Source organism: Meles meles, chromosome 3 (assembly GCF_922984935.1).
Source record: "Meles meles chromosome 3, mMelMel3.1 paternal haplotype, whole genome shotgun sequence".
NCBI lineage: Eukaryota > Metazoa > Chordata > Mammalia > Carnivora > Mustelidae > Meles > Meles meles.
In genome coordinates this window covers 174,289,111-174,309,947 of record NC_060068.1, presented here as the reverse complement: position 1 = coordinate 174,309,947, position 20,837 = coordinate 174,289,111, and positions in this window count along the sequence as shown.

Below are 20,837 nucleotides of genomic sequence, written 5' to 3'. Positions count from 1 at the left end.
ATTATGTCTTTGTATTGAGGTCTTTCTTTCCACCTGAAATACATTTTTGCGCATGATGTGTATAGAAATATATAGCTCTTATAATTATATGACCATACAAACACACACACACTTTTCCTCAATGAAGAGAACTTGTTCTAGAACACATTGACTAGTCCATTTCTTCTCCACTGATTTTCAGTACCACTGCTGTTGCGGAGCAATATTCATACAATCATATGTTGATAGTATAGACCGCTAGTTAATTCCAATTTTCACATGTCTCCCTTGGATACAACAAAAATTAAGTCAGAAACAACAACAAACTTCAGTACATTAAAATAGCCTTATCACAAGGTACAGTTTTATATGTGAATCCTAAGAACCTGTTTTCAAATAGATGGGACAAAGGATCAGCAATCAAAGCACATCCAGAAGCCCTTCTAATCGATGAGATTCAAACAAACGAATTTAAAATATTGAGAACTATATTAACATGAAACTGACAATGAGTGAATGTTTGAAAAAAAGCGTTCTACTTCATTAATTGGAGAATTGCAGATGTAGCCAGACGGAGTGTCGTCTGTGTGGACAAATTAGGAAAACTCATGCATGTTGATGGGCGTGCAAGTTTGTTGAGCCATTTGGAGAGAGGTGGGGTGTTTGTAATAAAATAGACATCTGCATGCTTTATATCCTTGCACTTCCACTTCTGGATAAATACCCAAAAGAAAGATGTGCACGTAAATATAAGTGGCCTGCACGACACCTGACACTGTTTCCCTGATGAAAAAAATGAAAACACTTTAAACGTTGATCTATATCATAAAATAGTTCGCAAGAATGTTACACAGAGTGGCTTCCTTGCTGTTTTTCCCTCAGAACGTTTTGCAGAAAACTCCCAGCCTTGTTTCCCATGTCCTGTCTCCCTTCACACCCCCACACCGACCCCCACCACTTCATTACCTGCTTCTCTTTCTGGGAAATGACCTCAATGGCCATGACTCCACATTTATCAGAGACGACTCTCCTTCCTTCATCTTTGTGCTTCCCCTTCTTACAACATCCAGGTCAGTGAGGCTGGCTGCATTCTTACATGCAGTATATGGAAAGCATTTCTCAGTCTGCTTTGAAGATACGAATCCCTCCTGCTTCCTCCTCTCTCTCTGCCTGCCTCTCTGCCTAGTTGTGATTTCTCTCTGTCAAATAAATAAAATATTAAAAAAAAAAAAAAAAGTTGAATGCTTAACTGACCGCCACCCAGGAGCCCCTTTTTGGGGTGCCTGGGTGGCTCAGTGGGTTAAAGCCTCTGCCTTCGGCTCAGGTCATGATCCCAGGGTCCTGGGATCGAGCCCCACGTCCAGCTCTCTACTCCGCAGGGAGCCTGCTTCCTCCTCTCTCTCTGCCTGCCTCTCTGCCTAGTTGTGATTTCTCTCTGTCAAATAAATAAAATATTAAAAAAAAAAAAAGTCGAATCTCTACAAGGAGAGCCAAGGTGTATATTTTAGCAGAGATCTGAATGCATGTCTTTCACTTCTGCCAGAGAATTGTTTACTGGCATCTTTATTTTTCCACATGTGAGTCTGAAAATACATTAATGTCTTGTTTTCCCTTTGCCAATTTTTCGTCTTTATGTACAGTTAGTAACAGGGGAATATGTCCCTAGTGTACATTTCTTTTCTTTTTTTTTTTTTTAAGATTTTATTAATTTATTTGACAGAGAGAGATCACAAGTAGACAGAGAGGCAGGCAGAGAGAGAGAGAGAGGGAAGCAGGCTCCCTGCAGAGGAGAGAGCCCGATGCGGGGCTCGATCCCAGGACCCTGAGATCATGACCTGAGCCGAAGGCAGCGGCTTAACCCACTGAGCCACCCAGGCACCCTCAGTGTACATTTCTAAATTCAGTTTCATTTATCCATTCATTTTGCAAGGAAATGTTTAGAAGTGGTATCACTGAGGTGTCATCTGTAGATAATCTTCCCTGGTTTTCCTGGCCAGATACAGTCTCTCTCCTCAATATACCTTTATGTATTCTGTTTAGGAATATCCTCTTGTTTTTTACTTTTCTAGCATCATCATCATTCCACGAGATATTTTCTCTTCTGTACTGTGAGGGTGGGGAGGGATGGCACAGAAGGCCATCCCTGGTGATGGGATTTGGGAGGGATTTTGTCAGTGTTCTGGTATTTCTATCCTTTTCCAGTTACATGATATGGTTGTCCTTCCTGGCTGTCTTTGTGGCAGGGTTGGGGTGTGTTCTCAGTTCTACCTGATGAGCTGAGAGTGAAAGTGAAATGTGTCATTCCTGGGCTGGTGTGTTTTGCGCTGATGCGAGACCCCCTAGAGGTCTCTTTACCTCTTCCCCATTTTATAACGAATGTTGTAGATTATTGGCCAGGCCATCAACCTGGGTCTTGGACAAGGTCAGCAACAACATGGGGGACAAATCCTCCAACTGTCTTTGAAGGGCGTGTTATCAACGAGAAATAAACTTCAGTTGTTTTAAGCTATTTTATTGTTGGTTTAGCATATTAGTGTAATATAACCTAGCCTATATATTCTGACGGACACACAATGACTATGCTTTGAGTTCACTATCTCTTGCTTTTAAGTTAGACTATACCTCAAGAAAGTCACCCTCCCTTAGATGTCCTATGAGAAACAATTTCCCAAATTTCTAGATGTTGAGGCGATTTGTGATCAGGTTTTCTCTGATATTCTTTCGAGTCTTGGACTTTAAATTCATATCAGTTTGGGACAGAATGGGGTCCAGATGACCTACTAAGCCCTTCTCTGCAACTGAAACAAGTGGAAAAAAAGGACAATCGTGTTACTCCAAGTATCAGGCCGGGCTTGGAAATAAATATAAGGTAGGAAATAGGAAGAAGGAGCATCTTGGTGTAGCTTTCTATCTCTCAAGTATCCATCTTTCAGCAACACAAGTGACACATTGTTCCTTTTTCAATCTTCAAACCTATCTGCTTGAAACACTTTTTTTAAGATTTTATTTATTTATTTGTCAGAGAGATAGAGAGACTGAGCCATTAACCGACTCAGCCATCCAGACATCCCTGCTTGAAACATTTTTATCAATTATATCAAATTAAAATTAACATTCATTCACAACTTCTATAAACGATAGCTATGAATAGGAGAGAATTCTTCAAAGGACTGAGTGTAGAGAACTAAGGATCAAAGATCCATAAGAAATGCTCATAATTAAGAAAAACTATCATCAGGGGTGCCTGGGTGGCTCAGTGGGTTAAAGCCTCTCCTTCAGCTCAGGTCATGATCTCAGGGTCCTGGGATCGAGACGCGCATCGGACTCTCTGCTCAGCAGGGAGCCTGCTTCCTCCTCTCTCTCTGCCTACTTCTCTGCCTACTTGTGATTTCTGTCTGTCAAATAAATAAATAAAATCTTTAAAAAAAAACAAACTATCATCAGTACAGTGCATTTAGAGGACCAAGGTGCTGTGTTTCTAAATTTAAAAAATTTATAATATAAAAGTTATAGATTCATTAAATTTCTCCTTGTCTGTGTGTGTGTGTGTGTGTGTGTGTGTGTGTGTGTGTGTATCTCCCTTTTCCTATCTCCCTCTCCTTCTTTTTGTCTCTCTGGTCAGTGCATTAATTGCCTTGTTAGACTCTCAGTTTTGATGCATTGATCCATTGCTGTCTAACCAGACCCCAAGGCAATGCAACCAAATCATTTTCACCACTTTTATTATCAAAACCAATGTAATCAATATACTGCCTCAGTCTTGACCATTAGGTTAACTGAAATAATGATCTTACTCTTGATACAGATCTGTGATGTAGCTACATGAGAATACATAGAAAGGGGATAAAAAATTGTGCTTATAGAGATGCCTGGAAATTCCATGATTTATTTTTCATTTTTTATCAACCATTAATATTTTAATTGAAATAATTAACTCTTTTCATACTTTTTGTGGCTATAGGGAGTGATTTATAGGTAATGATAAAGAAAATCAAGTTATTGAATTTAAAAAAAGGAAATAAAAACGTTTCATAATCCATAGCATAGGTTTTTAACTTGAATGACACAAGCCTGAATTCTATTTGTTTTGAATATTGGTAAAAATAATCCAACCATATGGAGTCACTAAATATCTCCTACAACTCTAATAAAGCTTTCTATTCCTACTTTAAGATGAGGAATCAGCTTTATTTTTAAGGTTAGTCTGTCCAATAGGCTTGCAGTGTATATTAAAATAATGGAAGTGGTTTTACATATTGAGTATAACTCTAAGTGTAGGTGAGTAAAGTGATTTGTCATATTAAATCATTTGAGGCCAAAGGATGTAAATTCATTTATTGCCACTCCATAATGGCAATAATTACATTTTGTGAACAAGCTTTTTCTAAGAATGTTTCCAAAATTATATGATTTTTCTATAATGAACACAAAAATACCTTTAATAGGTCATATAACTAATTTCATCCATATATAAAAGGATCAGTTTTTATTAATTTTCTATACTGGTTCTTTATGAAAATAAACAAATATACTTAATGTATAGGTTGGGATTCTAAATACTGAAGGTTTTTTTTTTAACATGGGAAATGATCTGTTTGGTTTATTGAAAAGCAAAAATACAGTAATTTCTTTGTAAATAGAACAAAATACTTTAAAGGTAACCTGGAGCGAATCCCTTCTGGAGTGATTTCCCCTTGATATGTAGTAATCACAGTTTGATATTTCTGTTAACCTTCTCAACAGGATATGACAGGAGTTCAATAGAAATAAAATATCTTTTCTTAGGCAGTTCTTCGTGAGTTAGGAGATGTAATGATCCCCAAAGTTCTTGAGAAAAGCAAGTATCTATGATTGAGCAAAAATGATTTTTAAAGCCCTGAAGGCGAAACCACCACGTATTCACAGTGGAAGCATGGAGACCTGTCAGAGAGTGGTTAATGAACAGCTAAGTAGACCGTGCATCTTGGTCGGAGGACATGCATTCTTTTCCTTTAAGATGATGGTATCTTGTGCTATGGCTCTGTTTTGTTTTCAGAGACCCTTATCATAAAAGATGGAATCACTGATGATTTTTCTGTAGTCAGTGTATTATAAAACATATGGACTCCGACAGGAAAAACTAGGGATACCAGAGCCTGAAAAGTTTGCGATCTCTCTAAAAACACACGCTAGCAGTGGGATATCAAAGTGTTGTCCAGATGATGAAAATTTGTGGATAAAAGGATTCATGCTTCTAAGGATTAAACACTTTTTAGACAATAGCAGAGGCTTTGATTTTCCCCCAAATTATCTTTTATTTATTTCTTTATTTGTTTGTTTATTTATTTTAATGTTTTCCTCTTTTCCACACCATGAGTGATGCCTGAGGGTCTGGACAAGGTGGGAAAAGGTGAGGTTTCCCGAAGCCACACAGGGCACAGCTGGAACCCACAGGCTCTGCTCTGTGGCTTTGGGTGCGTGTGGGGAAGTATAGATCCTGAAGGCAGAGCAGGGAAAGGGTGGACTGGGGTGTGCTCAACACCAAGGGTATCTCAGAGAACGTGGACTTGAGCCTCAGGCACTGCTGTCCTGACCACTCTTCTGAGAGGAAGCCCCTTCCTTCAGGATCTGGAGAGTTCTAAAAGCTGGCAGGGAAATCCTGGTAGGAAAGATACCCGATGCCCCAGGTGAGGGAGGCCCCTTGTCTAGACTCTTCTGCAAGGAAGTCTTCAACGCATTGTGTGATTCCAATGTAATGAACAGAGACCTTTCAGCACAGGAAGCAAGTGTATCTGAGGTCGGTGAAGTAAACATAAGTCACTGTTTTGCAACAAATATATGGAGTTTATTTACCTTGCTCCTGAAACTTCACACCCATGGAACAAGCCCCTGTTTTCCCTTTTCCCTGGTGCCTAGCAACTACCATTCTATTCTCTGTTTCTATGAGCTTAACTATTTTGAATATCTATGCAGAAGCTCGAAGTTCTTATCATTTTGTAACTGGATCATTTCCCTTAGCATAATGTCATGAAGATTCTTCTATGCTACAACATACACAAGATTTCTTTCTTTCTTAAGCTTCAGTAACATTCTGTTATATGTATAGACCACATTCCTAAAATGTTGATAAACATTTAGGTTATTTCCATTTGGTGGCTACTTGACTAATGCTACAGAGAACATGGGAGTGTCCATACCTCTTTGAGATCATAATTGTAATTATTTTGGGTATATATCCAAAAGTGGGACTCTTGGATCAGATTATAGTTGTATTTTCAATTTTTTGAGGAATCCTTAAATAGCACCATTTCACTTTCTCCCTAAGAGAATTATTTTCCACACCCTCACAACTTTTCTGTTCCTGGGGTGGTCCTGAGACTCCAGTAGGACAGCAGTGGGCTAAAAGAGCCCCCGTACCACTGGGCACTAACTAGAATCACACAACTTGCACTTTGACCGGAGCGGATTCTGACAGCACTTTCAGTACTGGACGATACTGTGTTTTTGCTTCTATGCTCAGGACTTCTGTGTTTTCACTGCGGTGGGGACTTCTGACAAAGCCTCTTCAGGAGCTGTCCCTATGAGATCAATAGAGTTAGTGCCCTATTGCATGAACTCTTAGACAATAAGGAGCAAAAGCTGATGGATAAATACTTCTCCATTTCTATCTCCCAGGGCTGGATCCAGCCAGTTGTCACCCAGAGCAATGGTCAATTTGATAACACTTCCTTTATGGTACCCAAGTCCTTCCTTGCATCTCTCCTCTGTCCCTTACCCCTGCCTCTGAGATCACATTCCTTAAAAAAAAAAAAGACTTCAAAAAAAAACCCTTGACTCGATACTGCTTTCTTTTGATCCTAGACTGAGAGGTTAAATGATTTATTTTTTTTTTTCCAGGATAAAAAGATCACTTGTCTAGATTACTTCTACGTATAAACAAGGGAGATCAATATTTCTAGGGAAACTGTGTCCAGACCAAAGTGCATTGCATTATATAGTAAATCCTTTTAAATGCATGCCATCTTTAATTAGTTACAAAATAAATAATTAATTACAATCACATTGTATTTTCTTAGACTTTTAGTTTTGGCAGTGCTTTCAATCTAACCCTCCTTATTACTTTATGACTTCTAACTACTCCTACACAGGTATAAAACTGCCCATGCTTTGGACTTGATTTCGTATTTTCTGGCATCAAATTTTTCCTTTCTCTTACAATTCTGAGTCCCATCCAAACTCCACTTTGTGTTATCTTTATCTAGAACACTAACATCGTCATTTTCCGTTATTAATTGTATTGATTTTGTTTGAAATTTAGTCATGGTGTCTGCTTAAAAACAAACACAAAACAAAGAAGAAAAAGACCAACTTTGCTGACAATGGTTTATATCCAGTTAAAATTCAATGATAGGTGTCTCTTTTACATTGATACCCATTTGTATCTTGTTTAGATAACCAGAATCCTCTTCTGAAGCTATTTATTGCTTTTGCATTATTTTTGTATTTTTTCATCATCCCTGCTTATATAGTCTGCCCTGGATTCAGTTTATTGTTAAGAATTTTCTAGATGAGGGACGCCTGGGTGGCTCAGTTGGTTATGCGGCTGCCTTCGGCTCAGGTCATGATCCCAGCATCCTGGAATCGAGTCCCACATCGGGCTCCTTGCTTGGCAGGGAGCCTGCTTCTCCCTCTGCCTCTTCCTGCCACTCTGTCTGCCTGTGCTCACTCGCGCTCTCTCCTTCTCTCTCTCTGACGAATAAATAAGTAAAATCTTAAAAAAAAAAAAAAGAAAAGAAAAGAATTTTCTAGATGACTGACTAAGAACTTCAGACAGATTTGAAGTTGGTTCACCCGTTTCATGCAGTGGACAGCCACCCTAGGATTTCCATGTTCTGCTGACACAAGATATTTCTTGCTGCTAGTCCATTTTTCCCCATAGCCGTATACCAAGCTTTGCATAGATCATCCGTTTAAGCCCATCAAATAGAATGTAAAATGTGATGTCTCGGTAACTTTTCCAGCCTTTGTAAAGTGGTATCATCCATCACACATAATAGCATCCTTTCGGGCACTCAAACACAACATGTTTAAACAATAAACACATGAATCAACACAGGAAATGACTTAAAACTACTCTATTAAGAGCACACAGTAAACGTTCGGCGCTATTACATAGTTACAACCTTTTACTGAAATAAATAATCAGAAACAACAAATTAAATTTAGTTTTCATGCTTCCACTCATTTTTAGATTTTGAAATATTCTACTAGACTTTGGTCATATATTTTGTTTTTGTTTTGTTTTGTTTTTTTAAAGATTTTTTATTTATTTATTTGACAGAGAGAGAGATCACAAGTAGGCAGAGAGGCAGGCAGAGAGAGAGGAGGAAGCAGGCTCCCTGCGGAGCAGAGAGCCTGATGCGGGGCTTGATCCCAGGACCCTGAGATCATGACCTGAGCCGAAGGCAGCGGCTTAATCCACTGAGCCACCCAGGCGCCCCATATATTTTGTTTTTAATGTTGAGGATGGCACAGACCCAGGCTGCGAAAATTGTCTTCAGCTACCCACAGTCTTTCTACGATATTTTTAAAGCACTCCTCATGTTTACTTTCCAGATGACTTTATTTGGAATTAGGGTTTGGCTTCCTGTTGGCCTAGAGATTGAATTTTTTTTATGCCCTTAATATCGTTATAAGATTTGGACCCTGAATCACTCAGAGGACCTCGAAAGTCACGTATATTAATTAGGCTACCAACAAAATTCTCAATACCTGTTGGGTCCATTATCAAAGGAATAAGACTGAGACAAAGTGAAAGTTATGCAAAGCTTATTCTCTGCCAAGCATTAGAAGTCAGACTGATCAACCAGGGCCGCCTCCGAAGAGAGCGACCCCCCTTGGTCTTACAGGCTAGTTTTTATAGGGCACAACGGCAGACCTCTACGTATGTGGCTTTGGCTGATTGGATGTCTCCTACCTGTGTGTTTTAGTAATGGTTACCCGGAACCGATACAACAAAACAGCCTTGTTTTAGGTATGTGTTTTAGCAACCGTTACCTGGAACCAGTATCAGTAACTGCTGAGGCATTTATTAAACGACAAAATGGCTACCTAGGCAACATGGAGTCACTATGGCTAAGTAGGCTCAGGCAAGCCTTAGGGGTTTAACAGGTTTTAACGTGGAATCGGCCCCAACCATACAAAAAAAAAAAAAAAAAAAAGAAAGAAAGAAAAAGAAAAAGTCAAGAAAATCAAACACAAAATTAATGCATGTTTCAAATATATCAAAAGAAAATTAAGGGATGTCTTTACCTGAAACAATAAGAAAACATAAAACCATACAGGTAAAAGTTTTCAAAAAGCCAGTAGATAGAAAAAGGCTAAAATAAAAAACATAAATGAAAACACATTTATTACAATTAAAATACAAATAGATGAAATAAATTCTGTTCTGGAAAAAAACATAAAAGAATGTTAAAGTTGTTCTGAGAATTCTCAAAGAAGTCAGCTCTGATAACAGAAAATTTGGAATATGTAAAAATATTAAGGCAAACTAAAGACACATTTAATAGCTGGAGAAAACATCTAATAGGATTCCTAGAAGGAGACACAAGGGAAAACAGTGAAGCAGAAAAATTTGAAGGGATAATTACAGAGAATTATTGAATCCTAAAAACATGAGATCTGAATTTTTAAAAATCTTTAAAAAAATCCATATCTAGGTGCAGAAGTAAAACTACAGGGCATTAAGAATAAAGACATTGGGGGCACCTGGGTGGTTCACCAGTTAAGCCTCTGCCTTTGGCTGAGGTCATGATGTCAGGGTCCAGGGATGATGCCTCGCACGGGGCTCCCTGCTCAGTGGGGAGAGTGGGGAGTCTGCTTCTCCCTCTCTCTCTTCCTCTGCCCCTCCCCCCCCCCCCGCTCGTACTCTCTCTCTCTCAAATAAATAAATAAAATCTTAAAAAAGAGGAAGAAGAAAGACATTTGTTAAAGATACCAGAGAAAAATACAGGATTGTCAAAACAAGCAAATAAGAAGAATGACAATTAGACTGAGGGTAGAATGAATGTCAGTGTTATCTTCAAAGTGCTGAGGGGAAACTGTCATACTACATATTCCTGCTCAGCTAAGCAATCATTTAAAGCTTTTATTTATTTATTTGAGAGAGCGCATGAGCAGGGGGAGGGGCAGAGGGAGAAACAGACTCCCCACTGAGCAGGGAGCCGGATGGGGTCTTGATCTGAGCTGAAGGTAAACGCCTAACCAACTGAACCACCCAGGAGCCCCAGCAATCATTTAATAGTGACAGATATTTCAGTACAGGAAAAACTAAGAGTTAAAAATCCTATCATCCTTAAAGAAGATGTAGTATATGTACACAATGGAATACTATGCAGCCATCAAAAAAATGAAATCTTGCCATTTGTGACAACGTGGATGGAACTAGAGGGTATCATGCTTAGTGAAATAAGTCAATTGGAGAAAGACAACTATCATATTATCTCCCTGATATGAGGAAGTGGAGAAGCAACATGGGGGGTTAGGGGGATAGGAGAAGAATAAATGAAACAAGATGGGATTGGGAGGGAGACAAACCATAAGTGACTCTTAATCGCACAAAACAAACTGGGGGTTGCTGGGGAGAGGTGGGGTTGGGAGAGGGGGAGGGGGGTTATGGGCATTGAGGGGGGTATGTGCTATGGTGAGTGCTGTGAAGTGTGTAAACCTGGCGATTCACAGACCTGTACCCCTGGGGATAAAAATACATTATACGTTTATAAAAAATAAGAAATAAATTAAAAAAAACCCGGAAAAATCCTATCATCCTCATTAAAATGTTATCCATAGCTTTATTTAATAAAAAATCACACACACACACACACACACACACACACACACACACACGGAAAGACTGCATAAAATATTCCCTCTAAGGAGTGAATATGTTTGTGTATACACTGCATATACATATTGATTTAAAGGAGTTAATTGTACATATTAATTTGAAAGTGATACGTGAATTTTGCATTTGGTTTCTGAAGATGAAATTTATTCCTAGCTGACAATAAAATGTAATATAACCATGGTTACTGACAGGTTTCTAAATTCATTTTATTGTTTTAGGTGGTTACAAAGTTTTAAACCTTTACAATAAATATATAAAATAACATAAAATCATGACCATAAAACCAATAAAATGATATTTAAAAACCACAGCATAATATTTATCAAGACTAAATTAGCAAATAAAAATACTTATTTTCAGCATTCATGAATGAATAATAACAAAAAATACTTTTCCAGAAAGCTAAGACGAGAGCTGAACCTGTGTGAACTGGTAAATACATTTATTGAAATTATCATCACCTTTTCCCCATGGAGAAATTTCCCAGTAAGGCCCGGAGCAAAACAAGTATGCCCCCGTAATTGTTTCAGTTCACACAAAATATGTGGATTAATTTTAGTGCCATAACCTAAAGAAATAAAATAAAATGTAAGGATTGGAGAAAAGTGTATCATCATTTTTATTAAGAGATAATAGGATTGTATACTGAAAAATTTAGAGACTGTATAGGTCAACTAGCAATTCATACTGAGTATGGTTATTGAATTCCAGACCTATATTTAAAATACCTATAATTCTTTCTTTCTTTTCTTTTTTACTTTTAAAGCTTTTATTTATGCATTTGACAGACAGAGATCACAAGTTGGCAGAGAGAGAGGAAAAGAAGCAGGCTCCCTGCTGAGCAGAGAGCCCGATGTGGGGCTCGATCCCAGGACCCTGGTATCATGACCTGAGCCGAAAGCAGAGGCTTTAACCCACTGAGCCACCCAGACACCCCTAAAACACCTGTAATTCTTACCTACAGATGTGAAATACGACTGAGTATACACTCTATTCATAATACCAGAAAATATCAAAGGGATACATGAATCCATGTAAATAGATGTGTAAAAATAAATGAGTAAAATTAAACATTTTAAAGTACGTAGAATTCTTGAATAAATGTAGATATATAAAATCTTCATGTATAGGGACATGCAGTATAAGAAGCATATCAATTTCCCCCAAATTAATCTGTAATGTTTTGCTATACCAAATTTTACACAAAACCTGACATGTTGTTCCTAAAATTCAGATAGAAAAGTAAAGAGTATCTTAACACCACTTTAAGGAGAATATTTTGTGAGATAGCTGTTATAAAGAGGTATCAAAATTAAATATAATGTTGTATTAATAAAGGGATACAGTACTAGTGAAAGTAGAGAAAAATGGACCAGAGAACAGAGATCAGAGAAACAGACCTTAAAGAGACATATATAGAAACACAATACATCATTACAATGACATCAGGAAAGAGAATGTCTAGATGGACTTCCAAATACATGTTGTGGGGGCAACTGTTTATCATATGGAGGAAAAAAGACATAAAACACTTATCTTATCCTACACACTAAATACAAAGTTTAAAATTTTCACTATATTTTAATTTAATTTTTTTTTTTTTTTTTTTTTTTTTTTTTAGTTTATACAAATCACAGTCCATTCAAGAAAATAAAATCCATGCCAGGTATCTTTTTTTTTTTAAATTTTTATTTATTTATTTGACAGAGAGAGGTCACAAGTAGGCAGAGAGGCAGGCAGAGAGAGGAGGAAGCAGGCTCTCCGCGGAGCAGAGAGCCGGATGTGGGGCTCCATCCCAGGACCCTGAGATCATGACCTGAGCCGAAGGCAGAGGCCCAAACCACTGAGCCACCCAGGCGCCCCACCATGCCAGGTATCTTAATCGGTGGTATTTTGATAGAAAAATCAAAAGGGTATTCAGGGAAGAATGAGACAATCCAGAAATTAGTAACAGCAAAGCTGATCTAGAAGAGAGAACTGAGGCGCTGGTGATCTCAGATGTGAGGATGTGGAGCACCGGTAAGGCTACTGGGTGGGAACTGATGCGGGAAACAAGGGCAAAACAAAAAATTAAATTTCCTTACTACTTACAGCCCTTGGACAGGTCTTTGAAACAGGCAGACTGAGGTTCCTCTGGGAGCCTAGCTGCCTCCATGTTGACAGCAAAAGGCAATTTTAGCCGAACCCCCCAGGATCCTGTGAATCTAATTTAAAACGTAAAAAAATTTCTTTGGAAACTTCCTTTATCTTTACCTCCCCAAGATATATGTTAGCAGTCGTCCCCTAAGTGTATGGCCCACGGATAGACATCTGAAGGGTCTCGTGACTAAGTTTTTACTAAACAGTAATAAGTAACTTTTCCCAACAACAGCTAGTTCCCTCCGGCTCCTGGAAACTTCGCTTCCAAAATACGCTGGAGGCTTGTCCTATCTCAGCTCCCCTTCCAACTTGACAGTTTATAAATAGTCATTCCTCAAACCCCAGTGGAGTTCTTCCTGCCCACAGGTCCTGTCCCCGGGTTTTAATAAAACTACCTTTTTGCACCAAGACGTCTGGAGAATTCTTTCTAGACCGTTTGCTCTGAACCCCAACATTTCCACATCAGGAACTATGACCAAGGAGAGAACCGCACCCCCCCCCACCCCGATGGAATTGGACAAGCAGCAACTGGAGAGGTCCCCAGTCTGGACCAGAAGCCAGAAGATTTGTTGGGTAGGGGGAATATCAACCATCTGCAAAACATCAAAAAATAAGAAAAAGGGGCTAATGAATGTGACAATAAGATGACACAAAAACAAAATATTAGAATATGTTTATTATAAGTAAAAACTGACAAACATATAAAAAAGAAAGGCAAAATAAAATATGATAGATTGCAATTGTACTATGGAAGTTTTATTGAAGTTCAACATTCATGAGGTAAAAATATCCTTAAATACACAACACATAGCAAGATACACATCCTTTCTAGCACTGTTAAAAATTCAATTAAGTCCATTCATTAACTCAGTAAAATTATGCTTTATATTTGTTACGTCATTTAACAAATAAAAATAAGTTGAGTGTAATTCATTTTAGGCAAATGTTTTCACTAAAATAGGGGGAATTAATTGGGGAATTGATCTCCTCAAAAAAAAAAAAAAAGGAAAAAAACCCCCAAAAACCTCGTTCGCTGAACGGGAACAATGGAACAAGTGCAGTTCAAAATACACAAATACAGTGAACTTTGGCAAAAAGAGAGACGAGGACACACGTGTGACTGGAGTTGTGTGAAGCTTTCATTTCCCGAAGTAAAGTTCTAAAGCAGTTGGCTTTCATTCAGGCACGATCCAAACAGCGAAACCAGCCAAATTTCGTACAAATAACATTTAGTTCTCCGGAGCTTCATGTCAGGCAATCCACACAACTTTTGGATTTTCTAATTAGGTAAAGTTTGTAGTAAAAGTTTTAAAAATGTTTTTGATGTATATTCCTGCAAATTTTGAAAGATATTACACTCAAATTTGAAAATGATTATGATTCATATTGACCACTGATTTTCAAAACTATGTATGTTCACCTGTAAACATTACAAAGATACTAAAATGTTTCCCCTCCCCCATGCTTTTGTGAAATTCAAATGGGAAGTCTTCTAACTACGCAAGGCAACCTACACATGCAACGCAACCCCTATCAAAATCACACCAGCATTTTCATAGAGCTAGCACAAACAATTCTAAAATTTGTATGGAACCCAAAAGACCCGAAATAACCAAAGGAATGTTGAAAAAGGATACGAAAGTGGGAAGCAACACAGTGAGAGACTTCAAGCTCTATTACAAAGCTGTCGTCATCAATACAGTACGGTACTGGCACAAAAACAGACCCACAGATCTGTGGAAAAGAACAGAAAACCCAGAAATGGACCTTCAACTCTATGGTCAACTCATCTTCGACAAAGCAGGAAAGAGTATCCAGTGGAAAAAAGGCAGTCTCCTCACCAAATGGTGCTGGGAAAATTGGACAGCTACATGCAGAAGAACGATACTTTCTCCTATTAAAGCAGACTCATGTAATCAGGGGTTGAAAATATGACACTGAATACCACAATAGTTAATATATAAGGTTATTTAACTTAATATTTTACAGTGGGTGTGTGGCAGAGCATCTCTCTGGTGGGTAGCACACAGTTCTGATGATGTCTGAAAGTCACTGCGACTCTGTACCCTATCTACTTCCTGTCCTACCGAACTAGCATCATTGGAGATACATATTTTTATTTAAGGAATTTTAAACTTTCTGGAAACAGCTGAAGAAAGGGCAAAAGGAGAAAGAAAGAAAGAAAGAAAGAAAAAGAAACAAAGAGATCCTTTTATATTTGGGGCATATTTTGAAATGTTTTAGTATAAGTAAGAGGGAAGTATGAAATATATTTATTGCTATATCTTAGGAGTTGATCCTTCTGTCATTTTGAAATATTTGTCCTTTATGCTAATGTCTCATATCTCTGAATATCTATTTTGACTGATTTTAAAGTACCGGTAATGCCTTCTTGTGCTTAATTTTTATCCTTTATTTTAGTTTTAACATATTGCATCTTTATTTATTTATTTATTTATTTTAATATTTTAAAAAAATTTATTTCGAGAGAGAGAGAGCAAACATGAGCAAGGGGGAGGAGCAGAGGGAGAAGGAGAAACAGACTCCTATTGAGCAGAGAGCGTGACATCTCCTGGCTTAATCCCACAATCCTGGGATCATGACCTGAGTGGAAGGCAGATACTTAACCGACTGAGCCACCCAGGCGCCCTTCATCTTTATTTTTAAAATGCATCTCGTGGATAGCTTATAGTTGGTCTGGTTCTATTTTAAATCTAATGATAATCTCTGCCTCATAATTGGTATGTTTAATCTATATTTAATATAGTCACTGTTATTTTGGGACTTAATACCCAATTTTGCTATTTTTAATCCCTTCTAATTTATTTTTTACTCTTTGTTGCAAGTATCTTGCCTTATTTTGAGATGATTATTATTTTTAGTATTCCATTAAATTTTCTTTACTAGCTTTTAGTTAAACCTCTTGTTTTGTTTGCTTGCTTATTTATTTATATTTCAGTGATTGCTCTGGGAATATAAAAAAATCACCTTGAGCTTACCATTGTCCCTGTAGAACTAAGGTAGAGATAGTACTATATGAAATATGTAAGAATCTTGTGGTCACACGATTTCATCTCTCAGAACTCCACCATTTGTGAAAGTATTTTCTTTAGTATTACATCTTTGTGTGGTTTAATACCTAGAGTAAAATGTTGTTATTTTTATATATGTTGTTATATATATTGTTATTTTTATGTTGTCTCATTTTTTTAAAAGATTTTATTTATTTATTTGACAGAGAGAGATCACAAGCAGGCAGAGAGGTAGGCAGAGAGATGGGGGGGGAAGCAGGCTCCCCACTGAGCAGGAAACCCGATGTGGGGTTCGATCCAAGGACCCTGAGACCATGACCTAAGCTGAAGGCAGAGGCTTAACCCACTGAGCCACCCCGGTGCCCCAATGTCTCACATTTTTATCTCATATCTTTATGTTGTCTCATAAGTAAATTTATGAATGAATAAATACATATTTTAGGACTCCCGTTGCTAGCAAAGACGGAGTAACAAGGACCAGAATTCCCTTTCCAATTGAAGTAACAAGCAAATGCAAACCAGGACAAAATAAACCTGAATAGTTCTCTATGTCCTCAAGAATATCAGCAACGAAAGCAGTGATCCCTGAGAGATGGGTGGCAGATGATATAATCTGAAAGTGCCTCAGTTTACTGCCTTGAGAGTTTCCAAACTACGGCACTGGAGGGATAGCCTAGATGGAGCCCTACCGACTCCTGAGTTGAGGAGACGGAACTGAGAGTCCAGGAAAATCGAGGCACCTAGATATAGGATGGAGAACCAGAGAACCTTCCAGATGTGGAGAGTCTCCTCCTCCATGGTATTCAACAGATTATGATTGATCCTTTCGTGTAAGGAAAGTACCTGAAAGAACTGAAGGAAACAGCATCTGTTTCCTCCAGGAATACCCAGGGTCCAGAATATTTCTTGTTGCCATCCACACTGGAAAATTTGTTACATAGTGGACCATTTGTAGAGTATTTAGAAGGTCCTGACCTTGATAGTGAATTAAGCCCTAAACCAAACACTGTTCACATTATCACCCAACAGATTTTAAAAGCAATGTGAAAAATGATCATATCCCTTAAATTAATCCCAGGGAAAAACTAAATTGTATATATGCATATGTAATATACATATTCTCTATAGAGAAATCTACTCAGCACTCCACAGAATGAAATTAATAATATGTGACAACCAATCAAAATTTACAAGGCATGCAAAGCAAAATAGGACTTGTGATGGTGGAAAAAAAACTTGTTGAAACAGTCCCCCAAATAACACAGATGTTAGAATCTGGAAACAAGGAAAATAAAGTTATCATAACTGCATTCCATATGCTCAAATGTTAAATATAGAATGTTCATATAAATAAACCAGAGTCAAACTTCTAGAAATTGAAATCTCAATGTTGGAGATGAAAAGTAAACTGGATGGGCTTCATGGACGATTTAACATTGCGGAAGAAAAGATTCGTAATACAAAGACGCAGCAAGAACCCATAAAACAAGAAAAAAAAAAAAGAGCAAGCAGAGAATCATGAGTGCGGGAAAACGTCATTAAATGTAAGGAAGCATAACTGGCAAACCCATGCTGAAGAGGAAGAAAGATATTTGGAGGAATAACAGCTGAAAATTTACCAAATCTAATGAAAATTAAAAACTCTTAGATGCAAGCAGTTCAATGAAATTTAAGCACAAGGGAAAGGAAGAGGAGGGGGAAAAGAAGGAGGAGGAGGAAGTGAAGGAGGAGGAAGAAAATTACACTAAGTGGCATAGTAATAAGATTTTTCAAAACCAGTGTTAAAAATGAAATCTTAAAAGAAGTCATTTATAAAAGGCATATACTATATGAGAAACAAAACTAAAGAAGTCAGCAGATAATTCATCAAAAACGATGCAACTGAAAAAGAAAATCTAGCAATATCTTTAACCCACTGAAAGAAAAAAAAAAATCTTTCCTCCTAGGTTTATATAGCCGACAAAAAAAAAAAAAAAAGATTTTTCAAATGAGGACAAATAGAAGACTTTTTCAGACTTACCAAAGCTGAAGAATTTCCCACCAGTGGACCTGAGTTATAAGGAAGCTTGTCCTTGTTGAAGGAGGCTCTTCTGTTAGAAGGAAAATGACACCAAATGAATATGGATTTTCAGGAAGAATCAGAAGTGCAAGAAAGGGAATGACATGGATAAATGCATACGTATATATTTTAATATTTAACATTCTAAATATTTCCAATGGTTTAATATTTTTAAAAGTGAACTTATTTTTTTAAACAAAAACAATAGCTTGTGTTATTTATTTGCTCATATTCATTATAGCCTTAGGGAAGCAGGACCTACAAATTTAAAGTTAGAGAAATACAGCTCAGCACAGTTGTTATTCACATGAAAATATCATTAAGTAAATATCACACTTTGCAAGCGATGCAAAAAAAATCCCTTTAAATAGCAATTTTTGTTTTAAGATCTCTTTAAATGTTTCCTTACAAATAAGGATGCTTCAAGATTGGAATGTCAAAATACAAATCTCTGTTGCCATCAGTAATAAGCAGTATATACACTCTGAAATGATTCTGAAAGTTAAAATTTTAAATGTTTTTCATAAATATAGGATAAATGTGTTACTGCTCAGAAATGTAACTCGATTTTCAAGAAAATAGATCCGTAGTTATGTTTAACTTTTTAATTTCCATTGGCTTCTTTCTTTACCTCTACCATATTGAAAGACATTCTTTCCTTTACTGATTGTACTATAAGTTTCATAATTAAACTATATGGATAGTGATTTGTAATTTTTTTTTCCTTCGAGACATCCCACATCCCCCACATCCCACCCACTTAGTCTTTCCTTAACATGGTCCTCGGCATTTTTCTGCCCAAACAGATTTTATCAGATCACTTCTTTCCTCAAATTTTTGTCAATTCCCGTATCCTAAGGAAGTATTACAATCTCAGTCCAGTTCAAGGAGTTGTCTTCTGCAAAGTGCATTGGGCAGCGTCTGCACAAAGTAGACGCTCCACACACGTTAGTCCGTTGAGTAACTGTATCCCCTGACATTTCACCTTCTGTGTCATGGACTCCAGCCACAGAAGAACCTCTCACAATCATCTGAGAATAGTTCCAGGCATCCGATTTGACGACTCCATGCTATTCCCTCTGCTTCAAATGGTTTTGTTCCCCCTTGACCCTTTGATTTCTTTTCCCAGTTATTTATTTTGTTATTATGTTCAATTAGCCACTATAGAGTACAACATTAATATCTGATGTAGTGTTCAATGATTCATTAGTTGTGTGTAACACCCAGGGCTCCATGCAATCTCTGCCCTCCTCAATGCCCATCACCCAGTTACCGCATCCCCCCACGCCCCTCTCCCCTGAAACCCTCAGTTTGTTTCCCTGGGTCCAGAGCCTCTCATGGTTGTCTCCCTCTCTGATTTCTCCCCGTTCAGATTTCCCCTTGACCCTTTTAAGATCTCCATAGGAAACATCCACTGCCTTGCTGATTTGGAGTAGCCCACCAGTGCCTCTGGACCCCTAAAGTCCTTTACTTGAATGATGCTAACACATTGGTTTTACGGATCTTGTTATTTGTATATTTGCAACACCTATAAAAGCATCACATGTGTTTAGGACTGTGAATAATTTCTGAAACCGTGGCATGGTATTTACACAGCAATTTATTTATGGAACTGAGTAAATCCCGGTCAGTCCTTAGAAATGGTTTCAGCGGGCTCATTTATAAAACATATTTCTACCCTTTAAATATCGACAGTCCTACAGCTGGCGTTGTAAACAATTCAACAAAGAGAAACATGGTGTTGGAGGAGGAAAAGAAATGACTTTAAGATATGATTTTCATTGTCTACAGTAGACTGTTGTGACATGTGGCAGGCATTTAAAAAGTCTCTGCCCTGACATTTTAATAAATATTCGAATATCTTACAAATGACTGTAGCCAGTGTTCTTTCCAAGGCATTTCCCACAGTGTGCGTTAAAAATCGTGAGTGGATAATACTCAATCCGGTGACACACAAGGACCTGGGGAGGGAGGGGTGTTTCTCGAGAGGGACCGCAGAGTGGATTTATAAGAGGTGCCTAAAATCCTTAACTGTGAACACTTCTGCAGTCTCTAGGAGTACATTAATCCATCCTGCTCCGAGAACGACCGGTAAACTTCAGGTGAACCCCGCGTCCTATTTTTAGCTTATTGAGAAATGTGACTTTCAGTTGTGGTTTTGGTCACGCCAAAAGTTTTGCAGAGAACCTGCTCACAGGCCATACAAAGTGACAAATAATTTAAATGCCAAACTTGGAATTCTATCATAATATGTACATTGTATTGTTTAAAAATCTAAAGTGCCAGAAGTATGGCATCAAAAACACCAGTTCCTTTTATGTAACCCACATGTCCAGGGCCCAAATTGTTCTGCAGAATGAATCACTTTCTCTTCCTTATTTTTTTATTTTTTAAAAAATTTTAAACTTTATTTTGTTTTTTCAGTGTTCCAAGATTCATTGTTTATGCACCACATCCAATGCTGCACGCAGTCCGTGCCCTTCTTATCACTTCTTTATTTTGACCCCCGTATTTTAAAGACTATGCTCATGGTTTTTTCCTTACATTATCAGTTTTTGACAGTATGTATCTGTTCGCCTTTCATCCATTGGTTAAAAGTTTTCTGTTGTCTACCCAATCATTTTTGCCTCTATTTTTCTCATCCGCCTCAAATTCGTGTCTTGTCTATCACGGTATTTGGTTTTACATTAGTATCGCTCTACCTTATCATTTTGAGTATCATGTTCTGTGCTGGGGCTGT